This window comes from Anser brachyrhynchus (genome assembly GCF_964034855.1).
Source record: "Anser brachyrhynchus genome assembly, chromosome: 17".
Classification (NCBI taxonomy): Eukaryota; Metazoa; Chordata; class Aves; order Anseriformes; family Anatidae; genus Anser; species Anser brachyrhynchus.
The window spans coordinates 3,832,151-3,850,795 of NC_137710.1; the positions used below are offsets into that span (position 1 = coordinate 3,832,151).

Consider the following 18,645-nt stretch of genomic DNA (forward strand, 5'->3'; position numbering starts at 1 on the left):
AAGCATCAGTGAAATTAAATGCCATCTAGTTATTTTATGACCGTGCTTCAGTGCAGTGCTCTTGCAACTGGAAGCCATCTGGCTGGGGATGGTTTCACGTTCTCTGATTTCACAGCTCCCTGCCCAGCAGGTCAGGGCACAGGGAGGACTCCTAGGACCTCCAGCAGCATGATTCTACCTGAGCTCTGCCGAGGGCTTGGCCTCTGTCCTTCACTGCCATGAACAGCCAACACACCAGCCCTGTTGGGAGCAGTCCTCCTCATAGGAGGGGGAATGTGAGCCTTCAAGCATGTACAGAAGCCAGCTAAGGGTAACTCTTGATAAACTGGCCAGTGCATGTTACCACTAAGAGACGTGATTCTTGCTTCTTCCCCCCAGTTTGGAGTTCTCAGCAACTTCACGTGACCCTTAATAAAGAAGGTGACAAGCTCTGCACCTGACCCACGAATCCTGTAGTTGAGGGTGAAGGAATCTGGATTCAAACTGTTGCTTTAGCTCCTTCACCGAGAGGAGCAGCACATCAAGGCAGAGATTCTGGAATGTCCAAAGCTTTAGAGAAAACACCTCTCCCAGCCGTTTGAAGTGCAATACTCAGCACTGGGAGTTGCTTCCGTGACTGACAAGTTTCCAGGCTGCTAAACTAGAATTGCCACAGGAAGGCAATATTTTTTCCCCTTGGATTAACTTCCTTACATTCACCTACGCAGAGTCACTGAAGCCAACTCTTGATCCTTTAATACCCTGTGTGCCGAGAGCTCAGAATAAAGCTATTATAAGGCCCGAGCGTTGCTCTTCATGAAAAGATTCCAATTAAGCTCAATCCAGCATATGCCCAGGTTGGATCCTACAGGATTCAGGCCTTGGTGCCAGCTCTGTGCATCCTTCGAGGGCAGCTGCCCACAGAACTGGCTAAAGGAAAGCACCAACAGTGTGCAGAAGCACTAAGCTGTAAATCAGGGTAGAAGGCAAAGCTCGGATCTTAACTCCAATGCAGACACATAAGCAGCTGGCAAAGTTGTCCTCTGGTTTTACACTGACACACCTCCTCTCAGCTCTGCAGAGTGACTCCAGATTTGCACCAGCACCACTGAAAATCAAGCCAGCAACCCCTACACCTCAGCTGAGGTTGCTAGTTAATCAGAACAGGGGCAGTATATTTTGGGCAACAGAATTCCATAGGCTTTTGCCATTGTTCCTTAGCCAGCATTGATCAGAGAACTAAAAAGGGTTGCCAAGTCCTCAAAAGATTTTAGTGTGAGCGATGCAGACCACATGTGCTGAATGGTAAACAGTTCTTGAGGATCAGAATAAAAAGGTCTTTATAGTCCAAGCAAACAAAAGTAAATGCCAGAATCGAAATGAAATTGAGCTTTCCAAAAGCCTGAGGCTACTAAGATTTCAGCACTGCAAGTGTAGCCTTGTTTGTTTCTTAGAAAGTCCTAAAGAACATCGCATTATCGAGAGGTGACCCTGTCCTGTTCCCAGCAAAGCAGTGTCCTTTGACTCTCTTCTCATTTCATCCCATCTGAAAAATGTCAGTCCCTAACAGACTGCTTAAGCCTCCTGTTAAAGCTAAGTGTCATTGATTACTTTGTAAGTGGGTAGCCAGCAAAGAGGGGAATGCTGCCAATGAAGTAAATACCATTTATTACTGAACAGAGTAATATGGAATACAGCAATCCAGTCTAAGCCACACCGCCCAGAAAGACAGTCCTAACACTGAGAAAGCTTTGAAATACTTTGTTATTCAGTTTTAAAGATGTCTGTGAAAATACACAGACCGAATCAGAGGAAGAGTTGTTACATTTGGGGACCACAAGTCCCCAAGAAGCGAGTAAAAGCATGTGTGTTGGAAAGCACTCCAATTTAGCCACTGTAGAACAACTGGTGCTGCTCTGTCCATGCTGGGCATTTAGAATTATTCCACAAAAATCCTTGGTCCTGCTTCAAACAACCTCAGAAGCAGATCCTTCCAGATCAGTGAGCCTGTGTGCAGAAGACTGCCTAGAATTTTAATCCAGCTGAGAACCAAAGGCTCCTGCAGGATAAATCCTCAAGCAAAAGTCCCAGTTGGCCCCCGGACACATTGCCTCTGTAAAGGCTGATGAATGCCTGCAGCTTTGAGGTTAGACAGCTTTTGGTTTGTTTAAACTAAGTTTTGGCTGCTGCAGCATAAACCTACTACTGCTCCTGCAGTCCTCATAGGCTGTGCAGGGCTGCCTCCTCAGCACAACCGGCGTTGCAGCTGCCAGCAGCTGCTGCTCGGATTCCTCCAAGTGCATTTACTCCATGCAGCTCTGCCCATGGCTTCAGAGCACTGCTGGCATGGAGCAGAATGGAACATGCTGTCTCCCTGCCACCTCTCAGCCCAAATCCCTCCTCCTTTGGCTCACTGCTCAGTCTTTCCCTATCTGTTGTTTTCCCAAGGCACTACCTCGCTGATTTAAGTGGCACTGCTCTGATTCCTTCAGTATGAAAACGCAGGTTCAACCTGTGCAATAGGTCTCTACAACTGTGGCAAAACAGGGCATGAAAATTCCCTGCGGGAGTATGTCCCACCCCTGTCAGAAAACTCGCTTTATGTGGGCAAGGACAGCTCAAATCAAGGGCAGGGGAGAGGGACAAGACATGAAGAAATGCAGTGTCACTAAGGAGTTTGTAAAAGATAAGGCAGTTCACACAAGGAGAGAGATTCCAAGCCCACTAGCATGGCTGGGAAGATGTTTTAAGATTAGAAATGCTTTTACACTTGAAGCTCATCCCACCCCATACAAACCACACAGATATCATTTTGAGATTAGAGGAAGAAGTCCTGTATTGCATCCTCTGCCCCTTTTCTTTCTCCCCAGATCTGTACCCAGTACACACACCAACTATGGTAGAGTTGACAAGTTAAGAAAGCTTGTAAAGCAGCACCAACCCTATAGCTCTTTAGTTAGCTCTTTTATGGCCCTATGGGTGAACGGGGGAAAAAAAGTATGGTTCACCTTGGGCCTCTTTTTCCCCACAGAAATTCTTTCCAGTATTATTTTACAGGTTTGCACATTCCTGCAGTGAACAGAAACCCCTAGCATAACAGGCATTTAAAAAACATGCTAAGCTACCGTGAAGTAAATTACTGACTTAACAGCCAGGCACCTACAGGTATAATTGGATTTCATTTGAAGAACAAATTAAAGCAATGTGCACATTAGCCTCTGAGTCTGCAAGGGGCAGAGAGATTCTGGAAACTTTCCAAAGTGCACAGGATTAGAAAAGCCCTACCGAAAAGCCCCCAGAGATAAGAGTCACACTGAGGAAGGACCATCTCCCAGGGATGGCCAGACCCATGTCTAGCTACAGCTGCATCCAGGCGTCCACAAGATAGCCACTGTGAAGGCTGCATTTGAAACTATGAACTGCAAGGCAGGGGAAGAGAAGGCACATCAATGGAGCCTAACGGGGACACAGAAGGAAGCAGAGGGATGAGCAGTTAGACGGATACTGCAGTTACTGGCTCACAAAGCTTCATATTCCACTGAACGGTGAAGTTAAGAACCCTTTTTTGAAAGCCCAGAGGCAACCACGCTGACTTCCCTCTCCTCCTCCAGTATCAAGTCTAGCACTTCACCGTATCTTAGGGCTTTAGTAGTGCCTATACTCCTGTCACATCTCAGTTCACACACTACTGAAGACTAGGATAAAGCCCCTGAAAAACTGGAAAAGGCACTCACCAACATTTTCTCCCAGCAAGATGCTCTGCTGCAGCGACAGTATGCCACAGGACAGTCTCCTCAGATATCAGTAATCGCCACTGGAGGAACGCTGACTACAGGATGAGTTTCTTCAGGATGCCTCTCCATAAAGGGATGGGACTAGCTTCCTTGCTGCTTTGACTTCCTCCATCCACACCTCTTCTCATGCTTGCCATCTCTTCTTTTCTCCTGCCAAAGAGAAGAGAAAAGGATGAAAACAATTGACCAGCTGAAAAAGAAAAGAAATAACAGCCATTGAGGGCTTGAAAGTTAAAGCAAGGAAGTAATTTGTGGAACAGCTGAACGAAGAAGGCATCAAGACAAAGTGTAAAACAAACAAACAGATGAAAGAAGTAGAGTGAGATAATGAGAGAGATGATGAACAGTCTGTTAGCAACTTCAAGGCTCGTCTTGGATGTTATCCTCCAGTTATTTCTAGGTTTCTCTATGCAACAACTCTGTCCCTAGAACAGCTGCTTTCCTTCAATCCTATTTCATTTCTGAACACTCTGCTTCATGAGCAGGGCCCAGATCTCACTGTTGCTTTCTCTCTTCTGACTGAGAAGGCCACTCAAAACCTCAGCACGCAGCTCACCCAGACAAAGCACCTGATTTCAGCTGTGCAGCCCAGTCCAAGTTAGGCAGCGAGTAACCGCAAGGCAGTTTTTTTCTTGACAGCACTGTTCACAGTCCTGCCCTGTGGAGTCAAGGGACTCAAATGACTGTGCTGAAGGGCACAGTCGTCAGATCTTTGGAGAAGGGGAACAACTTGACATGAAATCCTGCTAGAGCAGTCTAGAAGGGCGGCTTGGCTGGTGTTGATTCAGAATATGAGACTGTAATAATATTTGCCATCGGTTCAACCTCATATACTGCGCACAAAAGCCTCTGTCTGAATAAAGGAATAGCCAGCGAGACATGAACTGAGAAGAGCCAAGAAACTCAAAGCAAAGTCCCAATTCTCTTTGTCCGGAAATTTAACTGTTTTGGAAAGAAACAAAAACACACCGAAGGTAGACAAGGAAAGGGCAGGACAGATTTCTTGCTGAACTTTCTCAGCTTTCCTTGACATTATTTAAGAAAGAAGGAGCAAATGTGCATTCCACAGAAAGGGTTCAAAAGATTACTTTTTCCCCTCATTGAGGGGGACTTGTTTGGCTCTTAGACCAGCCTTAGCTTCCTGGATAAATAAAATTGTGGTGTATTTTAATAGCATGCAGGGTAGAATGGAAAAAGAACCAGTAATCAGGCAATCTAGGCCTCACCCTACCCCTAGGGCAAACCACTTGCTCATATGGCTCACAGTCAGTCGCGAGGGGACACGTGCCTCTGCCTTTGTGCCTGCCTAAAGGCCAAAATACCTTCAACATCTCCCAGAGACCTGCCTGCAATGTTTTCAGAGAGTTGGTGTGTAGCACATTGAATACCAGAGCCTTTATTGATATCTGATCCTGGAACACCAGAAAATCATAAAGTTGATTATCAGGAGAAAGGTAAACATGGTCCAAGGCCAGAGGGGTATCAGGATGGAGTAAAGTTTCTCAGGCTCCCACCTAGACCAAATTACTTTTAGCACAGCATTCAGATGCCTTCTGCCAAGGCAGTTGTTTTTGTAGCTAGTGACTCAGACTGACCGTCTGGGAGACATTTGAGCCTGTACACAACAATAAATATAGCAGGTGATCAGTTTGGTCATATGAATGCTGGTAACAAAGTTTTCAGGGCAACAGAGACCAGTATAGCAGTGCTGAGGCACCAATGTTAGGATATTCCATTTGACTGTGTTTTTCCAAACATGGTAGAGAAGGCCCAGGCAGTCTTACCTGCTCCAGACACTACCTCTTTCTCCTTGTGGTGTATTTAGCCAGATGGCAGGTATTTTATATTTAGAAAAACATTCATTCAATAGGAAAACATTTCTGCAAGGTTGACGTCAAAGGACTTGTTTTCTTTCTCCCTCTTTTGTGGGAGGAGAGAGTCTAGCACCAGACCCTGGAACTACTCACACCTAACACTGTCTACGTGTGAGAAGTGAGACTTGGGCTGCACAGCCAAGGCACTGGTGGAGGACAGCAGTACAGCCAGCTCCAGGGAGGCAGCATGCCAGTGGACTTGGCAACAGCAGCCCCTGGCATTGGGGTAAGATCCAGAGATACCATGCCTGACAATCCAGATGTGACTTGCATATGCATACAAGAAGCAGCTCCAAGTGGTTATATCTACTTGTATGATCTTTTATTTTTTAAATGCTTAGGGGTTGTGTCCTCAGCTCTCTGGCCTCCTGATGGGCTGGAGAGGGCAGTTAAACACAGTTCAAATGCAACAGCCCAAGAAACAGAGCAGCACATCACTAACAGTGCTATGAAGCACCTATGAAGCTCTGTTGGACTCCTCCAGACACCTGATGTTCCATTCAAAAAGTAACAAGAGCAAGCCAGTCTTGAAACAGGCAGAGAGCCTCACATAGATCTGGCTAGGAAAGCAAGAGAAGCCTGAGGTTGCTGTGACCTTAAAGGCTACATTTACTCAAGATAGTTCCCCTACTAAAGGGGGCATCCTCCATGCAAATTTCTGGCAGGGAGCAGCAATAGGCAGCTGCTCCCTACAGGGCTGGGCACCAGATTTCAAGCATGATTTGTGCCAGGCTCCTGGAAACCCACTCCCAGCCCCACAGTACCTGAGAGGGGCGGGCAGGGCAGACGTGGTGGCAGCACCCAACTTCAGCTGAGTCCAGATCATCTTGGAAAAAAACCATGCTGATGCAGCAGGTCACATGTCACTACAAAAGACCTGAGAAGGAAATAGAGGCCCAGGTCTGAGCTTATATACAGCCATGCCGCACAAAGGCAGAGAGGGGGTGGTGGAGGCCCCAGGTGAGGCTGGTCAGGATCACTAAGGTCTATTAACGTTCTCAGGGGCAACTGGCTGCTTGAACTTGGTGGATTGGGTAGAAGTGGGGGCAGCAACTGTAAAAAAGAAAAAAAAAAACATGGGGACAGATTTCAGCTCTCATGATTAGAGTTTATGCTATAAATAACTGAAGGGGTTCCTCATGTGTGAGGATTTCAGCAGATTGAAACTTGGTAAATGGTTTGTCTATAACATTGTGATAATAGGTACTGCTACCAGCATCTTCTTTAGCTTCTGTCAGATGCTGTGTTGTTCCCATTCCCAAAATCATTCCTAGTTTCAACTCTGGTGATCTGCATCTATTTGCTAAAGAGAGAAACTGAACTGATCAGTGTTAAAGCAAACAGCAAAAGAGAGTGCTATGTCCTCCGTGATACAACAGGAAAATACGAGGCACAGAGAAATTTCAGTAACCCTGCTGGTCTAGCCTCCTGGAGGATCCCCGTCTGGTGCTCTGTCACATCATGTTGCCTTTAATTTTATTTACACACTGCTCTCCTCTCTCATAGACCAAGGTTTGGAACCTAACATCTTCCTCCATGTTTGCTGCGGTCTGAAAATTAGATGCAAGCCCTATCATTAAAGCCTATTTCAAAATAGCTGACTAATTTGTCTTTTCTATAGCTTTTCTTTTTTCTTCTTCCTTTTTTTTTTTTTTTTTTTTAAATCTCCAGGTCTATTCATAGTTCAGTTGTTTTCCAGAGATAACTTGTTGCAGTTTGCTTTGGTTTGAATGGGGCTTTGAAACTAGTGACTATGGTGCGCCACACTTCTAACTTCTACACAAGATCTTGAGGAAACAGCAGGGTAATTTATGAGACAAGCTACTCGTCTTCAAAGGATAACATCTTTTTAGCAGAAGTCCCTTTCCTTCAAAGGAAAATTTGCTTTTGCCTTGTGAACTTGCATTTATATATATAGTTTTATGTATATTTATAAATAAAACCAATATTTATTTTACACTTACCATGTCTGCATGATGTGTGTACAAAGGTCAAATGAAAGCAATTGTCCTCAAAGTTTTGGAAGAAGTATTGTCTGAAGACAACTGCTCCCGGCCCCTCCACAACCAAATGAGGGATTGTCACACACGCTATGGAAGCAGCCAGCAGGGGCTGGCCTCCCACGGTCCAGTGCTGGAGCGCGAGCAGACAGCAAGCCAGCATGTGCCAGAGAAATTTAACCTGTGGGGGAGCTCTGCCATCAAGGAGTCTCCAGGGAAAAGAAGCTCAAGCAGATTATTAGAAAGGCAGGACTGCAGTGCTGGCCTGGGAAGTTGTGGCTCTGCCCTGCTGCCCCCCTCTTGTGACTAGAGCTATCTGGAAAATACCAGAATGTTCCTAATTTGCCCCCAAAATAAAATCCTTAATGCTCTCCCCTGCTGCTAAAGAGAGGGTTGAGGAATGGCCCTGGATACAGCCTCTGGCCTCATCTGTCTGCCTCCTTCCTATAGCAAGGCTTCCCGGGAAGCAACCTGCCTGCGTGAGCAGGATTGCTTGGTCATTGCGGTGTGCTGAAGGGCAGCCTCAGGTCGTGCTCACAGCTGTGCTTCCAGCGCACAGCCTCGATGGGTGACAGACCAGGCCTTGGAGGCGGACGAGAGGTGCCTCAGAAACAGTGGTGATACTGTCCTGACCCAACACAATCTGATTCCTGGCCCCACCAAAAAAAAACAGGACATAATTCTCAGAGGCTGAAGCAAGAGAATGCAGCCGTAATGAGGCAAATGGGGCGTTCTCTACACCAGGCAAAGATCATGAATGCATCTGCCAAGACCTCTACACGTTAAAGAATACGAACAGCCTGGGAACAGCCTGGATGTGCAATGCAGTGCTTCCAACTCCATCTTCCCTTCCATGTGTTCCCTGGAACACCTCTCTCTTTACTTAAGGAAAGCTGCATCCTTACACAAAATGCCTTCTGCTGAGTGCTAGGACAATGAAAATGGATCACAAGCATTGCTGGAATTAGTCCTAAAATGGGGACTCAACCATTCTGGAGCACAGATGGGGTCAGGTCAGGTTTTTCCCTACAAACAGGAGAAGCCATGTGGTTTTCGTATAATTTGGAACGTTTTCTTACAGAATGAAGATTGATTAGATGTCTGGAGTTCCCCAGAAACAATGTTGATAGTGTTAGCAGCCTGCACGCTACAAGAACCCATTCATGAAAAAAAAATTCCTCATTTTTTATTTTTTTTCTTTAACTTTATGTTCTTGCAAAAAGAAGCTTATTGGGTAACTATCAGAACTCCTCTTTCATCACCTTGTCATAAATCCCACAGGCTCTGAATTCCTTTGACAAACTCTCAGTTAAATTGTGACCTGCCTGTTCTAATAAATAAACCCTTTTTCCCCCACAAAAGCTGGAAACAGCCATGAAGTTGCTCCCCTTGCCCTTACTCCAAGTTCTGCTAATTGAGACATCAAAGCAGATGGAAAATCAAGGTTGTGACTGTACAATCCCTGAACATTAAACTCTCTCTCTAGGCCATTTCCAAACAGGGCAACTAACTTTTGTCAACACAAATCCCCCTCTGAAGTTTCAGCCATATGTTATATTCTTTTATCACTATTTCTGTGAATGATGGAACAGCTGCTGTCTTTCACCCTGAGGTGGCTGTACCTTGAGGGCCATTGATGCGTTCCTGGTTATACCTCGTGGAAACTCTGACTGTCAGGCAAACTCTGACATCCCAACCCAGTTCCATGTCAAAACCATGCTGTAGTTATAAGCAGCAAACATCCCTCCCCTTCCCTCCTCAGTGGTCACATGGAGCAGTGTCTAATTCACAACAATATATAAACATTTCACTTACATCCCAAGAAAAGACAGTGCATGGCCTCTGGGGCGAGAAAGGGTCCACATCATTTTTTTTGTAGCTGGTTGGATGGGGTAACATGTCCCCCTGTTAAACTGTGCAAAGAGAATGCATAAACTAAGGTTGCTGTTGGATCATGTGGTGCTTGTTTTCCCCCTAATTTACTGGCATCATTTTTCTGCTGATGAACAACCCCAGCGAAGTTCCCTGGCACATTTTCACTCAGATTTTATCTCAGGCCTCTGAACACTGAACAATTAGGAGAGAGACTGAAATGGGACCAGGTTTCAATGAAAAGTTAGCACCTAACACACATTTAAATGCTCTGTGCACTGAACACCTGATTATGTTTAGGACAACATGCTGATCCCCAAAAGGGTTTGCAGGTTTCCTTGTAAAGCAGACAATGTCCAGTGACCCAGTGCCATCCTCGGCCTACAACGACGCACACCTACTGCAGAAATCCAGCAAAGTTTGCTGGGTGTCCGTGTCCTGGAGCAAGAGCCCAGACATCCGCAGTCAGCTTGGAGCACCAGAGCTTCTCTCCAAAGCTTCCTGGCAGGCTCTGACTTGGAGGAGAGGGAGGGAAAGAAGAAATTTGAAAACACCCTTTCCTCTCTCAGAGGAGTGTGCTGCAAACAGCTCTGCCTGCCAGCTCTTGCGGTGCAGTTGCCAGGCAGTAGTACTGCTCTGCAGTCCAGGATCAACAAACTACACGTCTGTATTCTCACCAGAGCCAGCATTATTACTGCCACAACTTAACACCCTTCAACAGAAACTGCTGCAGCTGTGAGAGCTGCCTTGGGAATCAAGACAATTGCAGCAACCAGTGGACGGAGGAAACAGAAGAGTGGCCGCTATAAACCTCATGGAGGAGGCAAACATCTTCCTTCCAGTTATGGGTAGGAAACAAAATATCCAGTACTCTGATGGATGTAAAAGATGTGTAGGAAGGAAACGGACCAACCAAACTGACGATTCAACTGAAGATACTGCAAAAAATGTGGCCACTCATACAACCTCAGCAACAGTAAGTGACCAGTTACTTGAGTTCAGCTTTACAGACTCACCAGCCAGCAAGCAGTGACGGACTGTGAAACTCTTGTGTCGGTAGGGATGAACTGAAATGCTGGAAACACTTTGCTTTTTCTGCGCACAGGTCAGACTCAGGCCATTAAAGACAGTTGGAGCAGGCTCCAGATGAAAGAGTTTAGGCGTGGTAATTACAGTATGAGACTCACTGTCAGTATTTGTGTAGCAATCTTTTCATGGTGCATAGCAAGAGGAATGGGTGGGGTGAATGAGATGATAACAATTCATTGCAACCAGGGGTTTTCTTCTTGCCCTCATTTGTGTGAACCTCTGAGGCCATGGACAGGATACAAATAGTGAAAAGCACAAATTCTGTGCTTTGAGCAGTTCTTTTTCTCTTGTGGGACAGCACCTTTTGCTGGCCCCCAAAACTACTGGTGCAGACAAACTGCATCATGGAGGGACCTCTCCGTTTCCTAAACCTGAGGATGACAGCATTACATATTCCAGGAGCTATTACTGCTGCAAAACCTCCTGAGCAGAAAACCAGATCATCTCCTGAGACAACATCTTCCATCTGGAGTTGATGCTTCACAGGGAAATTACACGTAAAGAACTCTTAACATTGAGCTTGCAGAATGCTCTCTCTCTCCTTGTTTATTTCAGCAAACAGAAGATAACTGGCCACAGAGGTGGCAAAATCATCCCATCATCTTCTCTCTGACAAGCTCGTACCTTCATACCATCGTGGTGGCTAAAAAGCTGTGGATGGCTCCAAATCAGGATTTATTTTTAGGTTTTCAGACTGTGTATATTCCTGCCAAAAAAGCCTGGTCCAAAGTTTATTCAAGTCCACGATAAAAATGTCTAATGGCGTGAATGACCTTTGGATCAGCTCCAAAGAGTGTGCACTGATATTAGCACTGGGGCTGGCTGGGGATTCCCTTTGGGAAGGCTGCCCAGTAAAGAGGTGGTTTTCACAAAATTGAAATTTTCAGGGAGAAAAACATCCTGATTTTGAACCCTCTTACCTTTCAGAAGCAAGAAATAAAAATACACTTTTTTTTTTGTTTTGTTTTCAATTAAGGAAAGTCAAGAAGCAGCATTTTCTACAGGGCCAGTTGGAACAAAATCAGAAAACTATGTTTTGGTTTGAATGTGTTCAATAAACCTTTAAAACCTCATTTTCCTATAAGTACACTGCTTCACTGGGGTTGTGGTTTAGATGTCTCACCTTTCCCACAGGCTCTTTCCTTGAGGACTCCATTCTCCATGATGCAGAGTGGACTCCAAGGTCTGCGAGACACGATAGCAGCTACACACTGTCCCCTGAGAAATATGGGTATTAAGTTCCCAGATGAGAGCTGCCAGGAGGAAATACGATTCAAGGCTGATGCTCAGGGTTGAATGTAGTTGAAGCAAAGCGTTTCGGGTTAATTGAACAAACTAAAGTGAAGCATGTCAACTTGGACCACAGCAACACATACTTTTGATCCAAAAATGTCAGAGTAAAACTTACTGACCTCTGCAAACCAAGATGTTTTGAAATTTTTTGCCATGAAAAATTTGGAAACATCAGTGTTTCTTCACAGCCAAAGAGGGAAACAAAGGTTAAAAATTCCCAAGACAGAAATTCTGCATTTTATTTCTCTCTCAGTAATGCTAAAAGGAAGCAAAACTTCATGTCGTTGCAAGTACCAAGAAATAAGAATGGTGAGACAGAAAGATGTAAGAAGCTAACTGCTCTGTAGCTGAAAGGCCCTGCAGAACTGAGCACCAAACATCCACCCTCTCTCAGCAGCTGTCTGTCCCATATTTCAAGGGTCCTTTCCCAGGATAACACACAATCCCCCAAGCTGGAGGGATTTGAGAGTTGCCTGCTGATCAAAGAGCAGATAGTTTTGAGTAGCCACTTCCCTGGATGCCCCAGAACACCATGGAAGGATGCATCTCTAGGGCTTTGGAGGAATCTAATTTGACCTTCGTTGCACCATTTTCTTCCCTGGAGTTATTCATGGTTCATCTAAGGGAGGCCAGCAGCCGTCCAGTCTCACATACTCACCACCCAGGTGACAGGCAATGAAGTGGCATGTGTAGCAAGCACTGGGAAAATCACCTTTTGATCTCATTGAAGGTGGTCCTCAAACCAGGTCATGCTTGAGAGAACTGGCAGGGAGACTGAGGAGAGGCTGGGCTGCAGCTGTCTGTGCTGGGGCGGTCTCCAGTTCAGCAGAATATTTGCCTTTCTCTTGCTGCCAATTTTGGAGCCTTTATAAATACCACACCTAAATAAAATGGAATAAAATAAATGATCCTCTTCAGGCACCCCACACCCTTCCATCACTCTCCCTAAGAACATCTCAACATCCAAGGGCTGCAGAGATGCACGGAGGAGAGAAATTACTGTTGAAAATAACTAGTCTGTGGAGGAAAACTATGCCGGATCTGGAGCAAGGATGAAGTTCCATTACCTACTGATAATCAAGTGAAAAATGTCATCCCACGGCCTGCTGTGCAGTCAGCAGTGACTTTTGCAGCACAGCTTGCAACTTGCAGCAGCAGAGATGCAGTCAGGACATGGTGTGGGGGAGCAGCCAGCCCCTTCCCTGTCACTCGTCCTGCAGCAAATACTTCACAAGTATTTCATCACATCCTCACTAGTAAATCTGTCCCTTGATCTGCTCAGTTCTGTTTTGCCATGAAGCACAAAGCTTAATATTTGCTAATTATTTGGCAAGATGCCTTTGTCCTTGTGAATGCTCCTGGGCCCCATCACGGGGCTATTCCCTGGGGGTCTTACACTCACAGGGCAATATTCACCAAATCCCAGCACGTAAAAAGAGCTCTTTTTATTTAGCCACCTGGTCTGAAGAAGGTGCTCAGCCAGAGATGAGACTGAAGGTAGATGCGACACTAATTAGCTCTGAATCAAATGTGGTTCAAAACATAGCTCCTAGGAAAGGGTAATGCCACACACCTTCAAACTGGACAAACTATGCAATCCATAAAAGTCAGCTCTGGAACATACACTACAGTGTGCTATTTACAGCACCCTTTTATTATTGTTATTATTATTGTTATTATTTTCCTTTTTGCCTGGGGACTGAATGTTTGGGGACTGTGGAAGGAGAAGGCCGTACATCTGGAAAGCGTCAGATTTAACGCCCGAAGTCATCAGCCCAGGTCAGCTAAAAGTACATGTTTGCTTCCAGCAGCAGCTGTGCAAACTCCTGTTGCCTTGGTTGTGCAGAGCTTATGTAAAGATTCCTCAAAGACAGTGCCCTCTTTGTGAGCCCAGAGCTCTGCTGATCCCTGGCAGTTCCAACCCCAGTTTCAAAAGAAACGGGCCTAAAATGGCACTCCCACCGCAAACAGATGTGTTTCAGCCTCTGTCTAAGGCAGCATTCATTTCATCATGAAAAGGAAAACATCATAATTTAGGGTCACACGTCTCTTGCCTGTCAGTCAGGCACTGCCAGCTATTTTTACAGCATCCCAGGGTGTTGTGGCAGTCTAGAGAACAAGTGACACACCTTTCCAAAGGCTGTGCAGAATGATACCACGCAGTGAGAAGCTCTGAGCTCCGAGCTTTGGTTTTATCCCTGACTTTTTTTCTGAACAGAAAATATCTCTGTGTGTATCGTGTGTTTTTTTTCTATTGCACATTGATTTTCTTTGCTTCCCATTGCTCCACTGACTCGCTCTACCCAGTGCAAAATATGTACTGTAGTGTTAGAACTTTTCTCATGATGCTGTGGCATGTGGCTGGACCAGATGTACCATGAAAACAAGCTCTCTCACAACAGTAGCCAACAGCCGAACAAAACTATACATACTGTGAGGGAAGCCAAATTTCACTCCCTGACTTCAGTAGCTTTTGGTTGCTCCTGTTTTACATTGTGATTGAGTCTGGCCAATTTATTTAACCTAATAAACAAGATTATAATTATAAACACTCCGGTAAAAATACTGGTCATCTGAAAGAGGCACAGAGACCATTATAGAAAACAATCCCAAGCTTCCCTGCCTTGTAGCCAAATATTATATCTGCAATGCAAACAAAGCACCAACATATTTACAGTTCAGCGGGAGTTTTGATCGTGTAATAGCTTTAGGGTTCAAACCACTGTTCATTAAAGTCAATAAGAGTCTTTGCATTGACTTTAATGAGCTCTGAGCCAAGACTGGAACATGCAGAATTTTACCAAGAATTCAAAGTGGAAAAAACCCCACCTTTGCCAAAGCTCATACCTTTGGTCTTTCTGAAAGCTGAATGCCTGAAGGGACCATGCTCCTCTTGCTGTGCAGTTTCAGCCTCCAGGGGCAGAAAGCCCTGCTGTGCCCCTCCTGGCAGTGCCAGAGTTCCTCACGCTGGAAAATCCGCCAGCAGATTTCATTACAATAACTGCACTAGAATTAATACTACATTGTAGAGAAAGTAGGCAAGAAAACGCAAGGGAACAAAATCCAGATGATCAATCATCCTTTTTTACTGACACTGTCTTTATGTGGGTTGTTTTCACTGGAAATATACACCTAATAATTGCCCAGGTTCCTTGTTTTTTCAACATCATTTCTATGGTAAATGTCATTAGTTACTGTGCCATGGTGATTTAAAGCTGAAAACCTACTGTGACCTGAACCAAAAGATAGATTAACTTATCTGCTTTAACAAGGAGTTGCTTGAAAGCCTTATAGGAAATATTGTATGAACTTAAATTTCATATGGCCAGTAATTACTTTTCCTGTTATTTTTCTATTAAAGAAATACAAAAGGAAATGGGGGCTCTGTGCATAAAGGGGACTGGGTTGTAGTGCTTTTAATCTGCAGGTCATCAATTCAAGGTAATTTAGCTGATGACTCCAGTGGCCTCAGCCCAGCTGAGGGGACTGTCTGGGGACAGGTGACCTCACTTGGCCGTCCACCATTGCTAAATTCTGGAAGGCAATTCAGTAGACTCGGAGGACTTTGACTGACCAAGCTTAAGCTTGTATCCCGTGTATGGGGCTGTTGTTTCAGGCCCAGCTGCTAAGCAGCTGGATACAGCATGGTCAGACACCAGGGACCTAGGTCAGTCCCTCTGAGCACCACATACAGAGGGGTCAGTCTGTCTCTAATTATTACAGAAATCAAAAGAGACTCCCACTGATACAGGGTTATTCCTGGACAGCCATGGGGAAGAGCGTTGTGAGAGAGATCTGCTGAGAGCCTGCTGACAGGGATAAACAAGAAGAAGAATGGATTTTCATCTCAGTGACCTCTAAGAATGAAGTTATTGATTTCCAGGATCTATGGTCTGATATCCTTGAGGAAAGTTCAATTCATAGCTTCCACTCTTTCATTAGGAAAGATGCTGAGATCACGAAGCAACTAGTTTTCATGGGATATTATCTTAGAACCAAAGACTTTTAACTTGAAAAGTTCCCTAGGACAGTGGATTCTAACTTTTTTTCCCATTTGTGGACTCTCAGCAATGATGCAGCTCCTGTACAGTGAATTTAAGCTGACTGTAGACTTGCTTTTCTTGGCTTCCTTCCACAAGTGACAAGTTGACAGCTACTGCTCTTGGAAGAAGATGGCCCTCCAATCCTCAGGTCACCATATGGTGCACAAATCATTTCTTTCATGTCATACCTGATTTAGAGCTGTAGGAAATAGAGCTAGGAGACCAGTGAAGCCATCTCCCCCACTGTCCATCACGTGTTACTGTGTCATGCCCTGTTTTCAGCGTGCCATGTCTCAGCAGGCAATTTGAGAGCTGTGGCTGTCCTTCCCAGCTTTATAAGCGTGCTAAATGGGGTGGATACCTGGAGAAGAAACATGCCATTGACTGTGAGACATTACAGAAGGAATAATGTGTCGTAAATCAAAGAGGCACAACACTACACCAATAGACTAGCCAAGAATATGAACTATAGGAGTCCTTACAATAACATCCATTTGTGGAGTCAAGAATTTAATCTGTAAGTTGCTCAGTGAGGATTTACATCTCCCCTCTGCTCCTGCATTCTAAACAAACACAAAAAATCTGAAAAAAAATATTCTTGGGGAGAGTTATCCTCACTGTTATTAATGCTTCTTCAATTTTTTAAAAAACTCCCAGAAAATCATAAGCTATGAATCACTTGCTTTTTTGAATTATTATTTTTTTAATTCACCAGGGTAGCTTTTGGTGTGCTCATTTTTCTTTAACCATGCTTAGAACAAAACTGTCCTTCCCAGAACAGTATTTTTCCCTTGCTTGCCACGAAATTAAGTAGGATAGAAAAACAGAAGTAGGAAACATAGTGTATGTCTAGAAATCAGGGAGTGTAAACATACCAGCAGAAAGCGACCTAGTTCTCACTCTGAATGGAAGAGTAACCGAAGGAAAGCACATTAGACATCTTAGCAGCTTGTATTCCGCCACGTGGTCTTTCTCCTCTGGCTTTCCCATCTGACTGGTCATTATTAGCTCTCCTACTCTGCCCTACGGATGGAAATGGAGACAGCAAGAGTCAAACATTACTCTGAGTAATTCAAATAGACCTTGCTATAGTTAGCAGGAAAATATGCTGTAAACAGTTGTTATCCCAGACTTGCACTTGAACGGGCAGGGTCCATTTCCAGCTGGGCTGTCTGGGAATAGCCATGAGCATTATTCCAGAGCATAAAACTAGCTCTTCTCAACCTAAAGGGAGATGCTGTGAGCGCTGCTGGTCATCCATGGCAAGGAGGGCAAGAACTGCACAGAAACACTTCCCCTCCTCTTCCTCTGAGGCATAGCAGTTGGTTCAAATGAACAAAGCAACACAAGAAACAGTCTGGGTCAGACAGGCACCTATTCTCTGGCTGGAGTGTCAGTCCGGCCCTGCATTCACACTTGGCTACAGATTTCACCATACCCTTACAGCTTTAAACACCACGATGTGCAAGTACAGAAAAATTCTGAATGCATTCTTGCGCCATGAAATGGCACCGGTCTTATTTCCCTTCTGCAATCAGACCCAGAGGCATGCTGCACTTGAGCTAAGAGGGTCTGGTTCTGTGGGACATCCTGCCGCTGCCTCCCAGATGCCCCATTTGGCCTCTGCTGGCACCCGGCAAAGCTTTAGTTCTTTGCTTTTGATGCCTTACTCAAATCCGGCTGCAGTCCCTCCACACGCCCGTTTGGTGCGAGAACAGGCCCACTGGGGTTGCAGAGCACTCCCCGCAAATGGGCAGAATGGCCATGTAAAAATCAAATCCACATGACTGTATTTATAGGCAACCAAAGAGAGGGCTGCTCTTCCAAGAAAAACTTTTCCATGTAAAAGAATTCTTAATCTCCCCTTTGACTGTCATTGTTGAAATGATGGCTTCGCAGGCTTGAAATTTAAGACCCTATCGGCGTCTTTTCTGTTAGCTGTGATTTATGAATGGTTTCGCTGTTGATTATCCCCCAAGATTACAGCATGTCAGCCCTGACAGACAAACAGAGGAAATTTCACAGGATAACGGGTAGGTCCTTCGCCAAGGCAGTGAGGCAGTGAGGTGTGTTTTGACTCAAGCGTGTAACAATATCAGCAAATGCTGACTGGACTCAACAGGCAATTGAACAGGCTACATGCAGCACCTTACTCAAAGGCAAGCAGAATCAGCAGAATTCGTTATGATGGTTTCTCTGGGCTTTGGACCTTTTGCTCTCTGTGCAATATAGCATTCAGTTATTTTGTTTGCCTTGGTTGTGGCACAAGCTGTACAAACTGCAGGCAAAAGCGAGACGGTAACATTTGCTGCAATGTAACCATCAGAGATCATCCTTCCTGACTGCAATATAAGTCTACTGTCTTGTCTGGGAGATACAGTCATTCTGTCAAGCCCAGAATATTCAAAGGAAATTTGCTACCTTTGATTTATTGCCAAGAACAGACACTCCTGACACCAGAAAAGATTTTGTGGCTTTGTTTTCCATTTCTTGCTAGACAGTTTGTTCCAGGTCACTGCTAGGAGGGAATGTTTATCTGGTGAAGGTAACAGGGCTAAGGCAGGTGAAGCCACAACTTGAGGGAGCTACACAGCATTCTGGTTTCTCCCACAGTACAGTACTGACACACTGCTAAAGGAGACAGAAACAAGCTACAAGCCCTTGTGGTGGCTTGGCAAAGCTGTGCATGAGAATGTTCCAA

The 18,645-nt window shown here is 45.0% G+C and overlaps 1 protein-coding gene and 1 long non-coding RNA gene across 2 annotated transcripts in view; one reads left to right on the top strand and one right to left on the bottom strand.

Annotated features, from left to right (window-relative positions):
* The window catches only part of LOC308179656 (uncharacterized protein), a 224,520-nt gene that overhangs the window by 113,985 nt on the left and 91,890 nt on the right, over positions 1–18,645 (top strand). The window lies entirely within an intron of this gene.
* LOC308179670 overlaps positions 1–18,645 on the bottom strand; it is a 43,146-nt gene that overhangs the window by 19,738 nt on the left and 4,763 nt on the right. Inside the window, exons 3-7 of the long non-coding RNA XR_013940472.1 lie at positions 16,820–16,967; positions 16,133–16,305; positions 12,614–12,782; positions 6,412–6,700; positions 3,714–3,923 (exon numbers count right to left, since the gene is read on the bottom strand). This is a non-coding gene — a long non-coding RNA (uncharacterized lncRNA). The remainder of the gene's footprint in view (positions 1–3,713; positions 3,924–6,411; positions 6,701–12,613; positions 12,783–16,132; positions 16,306–16,819; positions 16,968–18,645) is intronic.